This window comes from Lampris incognitus, chromosome 12, assembly GCF_029633865.1.
Source record: "Lampris incognitus isolate fLamInc1 chromosome 12, fLamInc1.hap2, whole genome shotgun sequence".
In the NCBI taxonomy this organism is placed as follows: domain Eukaryota; kingdom Metazoa; phylum Chordata; class Actinopteri; order Lampriformes; family Lampridae; genus Lampris; species Lampris incognitus.
Window position 1 is genome coordinate 21,809,150 of NC_079222.1, and position 3,290 is coordinate 21,812,439.

Consider the following 3,290-nt stretch of genomic DNA (forward strand, 5'->3'; position numbering starts at 1 on the left):
TTCTATTGATATATGGTCAGTGGCTTACCACGCCCTAATTGTACATTTTACCTGGGAGGTTTGATGCTCCAGTGACTTTAATTCCTTCCACTGTGCAATGCAATATCAAGCCCAATGTACCCATTAGATATCTGGCTAACAGATTTACAGGGAAACATCTGGAACAGAGGAGAGATTTTTTTTTTGTTTATTCTGTCATCATCTTCCATGAAAACTGGCAATGGTGTGGTATATGATTCTCTCACGGCAACAACTGATGCTCCTACAGTATCATGATAGCTACCACTCAATCTTGGGGGAATTTGAAATTAATTTTGTTTTATTACTGGAACTTTAGCTCCGGACTCAAGCAGAAATGTGAGGTTTTTCCTCGCCGCTTCTAAAATCTTTCAGATAAAACCTTAAATCTACACATTGTTGTCATGTTGAATGCATCTGGGCTGTCATGTATTGGTGTGTGTGTGTGTGTGTGTGTGTGTGTGTGTGTGTGTGTGTGTGTGTGTGTGTGTGTGTGTAATTTTGAGGGTGCATTCACCAGACTCTGAAGTCTCCTCCCTCCCCGCCACCAGTCATTCTTCATCTTTGGTGTACACACCGCATGTGTGCCCAGTGGGTCCCAGCCAAATGATCAGGGGCCTCACAGTTCCAACACCCCTCGTCTAAAAGGGCCAGCATTGTGGGGTCCACTGCTCGGAGCTCAACCTCGGCTCCGAGGGGGGTCCAGTGTGCCCTCTGCTTCTCCCTCTGCCTCTGTTGGAGCTCTGCTGCGTCTGGAGCTGTGCCAGCTGTGCCATTTCAAGCTTATCAGTCAGCCGAGCTTTAGCTCGCTGTGCCTTTTTCTCTGAGTGTTTCTTATTCTTTTCACCATACATGGCATGCTCTTGAACAATCGGTCAAGCATCCTCTGTCCCAGCCCACACAGTATTTGCACACCTGGCGGCTGATTTCTTCCTCCATGCCATTCAGGGAGTCATTTTGTTTGTTCGGTGGTGCTGGTGGTGGTAGGCTGCTGTTTTCTCAGAAAACTATGGTCAGTCTGACCAAGCAGTCAGCTAGAGTCTCTCCAGGTGTCTGTTTACTGCCTTTTATTGCCCCCCCATCTCATGGTGGCTATGAAATTATAGCTTATTCAGCCACAGAGTCCCTCCACATGGCACCAATAATCAGCATTATCTGCCCAGTTGTAATGGTCATCCTATTCTGGCGAGCCTCCTTGCACTCTGCCCCATTTCAGTTTCATGCTGTGCGTCAGGAGAGATTTGATTTCTTTCAGAGTTGTTCTGTGTTGGTGTCCAATCTCAAGCAGCACATCAACAACTGCAGCCTCTCCCTGCATGGATATGTCTGGCAGGTTACCACCAAATATCTCAGCTCATCTGGTGTCCAGGCCCTGTAGACATACATTGTAGCATCTCCATCTGCTCTCGGATTGGGCACTTCAATAATTGGGGGGGCATATATGTTTTGCCATCTTGTTCTTCGCGCAACTGGGCTATATATGTTGGACCCCAGGCTTGGCTTTCCTTGTGGGACGGAGGATGTAGCCTTGGCTTTATTCGCTTGGCATGGAGGTGGGGCATTTGCTGGGCTCCATGTGATGGGCTCTGGTGCAGCAGCCAGCTCTTCTCAGCCCTCTTGATATAGACGGGCAGGCTGCTGTTGCTCTGTGGCAAGCTGCTGCTGGTCTGCAGGTCTCTGATGAGTGGGTGAGATGGGAAGAAGATCCAGGTCTTTTTGTGAAAGCTGAGCACGGTGATTAACCTCCCCCCCACGCTGTATATTTTTTCACAATTATTTACCTATTTATTTTCACTGTCTCCTCTTTCCTCATTATAAACGTTCCAATCTACTTTACTTTTCCCCTTTTCTCTTTCATATTTTTCGATCTTACCCTGCAGTTTTTTAGTTGATGTGGTCAAGTCAAGGCAAATTTATTTATAAAGTACATTTAAAAACAACCCACGTTGACCAAACTGCTGTACAGACCAGCGCAGGTAACTAAAAGAGGAATACATGAAGCACAGACATAAACAACAAGGTACATATCTTTATGCATGCTCAATAATCAAGGTAAGCAAGGCTGGATTACGGACCCCGGGGCGCTGGACCACGAGGGGCCCCAAAAGGTCAGGGGTATTGTGTTCACGTATAGTAGGGATCCCCAATCATATCCTACAAGCGACATTTGTTCCAAACCTGCGTCGCGATGCAGGGCTCAAGCTAGTCTCTTTAAGAACTACTACCCTGTTACTTGTTCTGAGCACTTATTGTATTCACTCATTAAAAAAAAAATCTTTCTTGCACTTTTACTTTAGCACTGGTTTTGCTCTTAGATGCTTGTTTAGATGCACTTATACCTCTGATGACTAGTAGTTCTCCTGATTTCCTACGTTAAATGCACTTATTGTAAATCACTTTGGATAAAAGCGTTGGCTAAATGACTGTAATGTAATGTAATGTCCCCAAACTGCAGTCTCTACTGATGCAGAACCCCAAGCTACAAAGTCTCTATTGATGCAGGGGCCCCAAGCTACAGTTTCTATTGATGCGGGGTCCAAGCTACAGTCACTATTGATGCGGGGTCTAAGCTACAGTCTATATTGCTGTAGGGCCCCAAGATCTGAAAGAAACATTTATTTCCTGTTGGTAAGCCGTTGTAAGTGGGACGAAGGCTCTGCAATATGTTTGCGATGCTGTGAGCTGCTGTTCTCATCTGTTTGTTTTGTGATTCAAAATTGTGTTGTACTTTGCAGTCGCCATCCGAATCCCATGCAGATTGGCATAGCGTCGACTACCATGTTGGGCATTTGCATTAGTTTTACATTTAACAATGTTCAGTGTTGTTTGCGAAGCCTATCTGATGGGGGGGGGGGCTGGTGGGTCAATCCGGCCATGAGTCTAACGACAGTGATCAAATCTCTCCACAAAACAGCCCACAAAAGGCGTTGTGGCTTAGTTGGTTAAAGAGCCTTTTTAGTAAACAGGAGATCCTGGGTTCGAATCCCAGCAGTGCCTTGTGCGACCTACCAAATATAGTATTTGTCCTATAAACTGCATTAAGGTCACACGCTTTTCAACAAGACACCCAGTCCCCCCATGAGATAATATAGGAAGTCCATGACATAAGGTATTTGTTAATTACAAATGGGTGAGATGATACCTGTGTTGTTGAGCATGGGCTAGGTTTGAATATTTTGTTTTTTACAGAAAATACCTGCAGGCATCAGGCTATACAGCTAACAATTTTAAATATGCTGTTGTTCATTTTGTTATTTCTAATATTATGATAT

The 3,290-nt window shown here is 45.0% G+C and overlaps 1 non-coding gene across 1 annotated transcript; it reads left to right on the forward strand.

The window, feature by feature from the left end:
* The first annotated feature begins 2,941 nt into the window (after positions 1-2,941).
* On the forward strand, positions 2,942-3,015 carry trnat-agu (transfer RNA threonine (anticodon AGU)). The gene has a single exon. It is a non-coding gene; the product is annotated as a tRNA-Thr (tRNA).
* Positions 3,016-3,290: the final 275 nt, after the last annotated feature.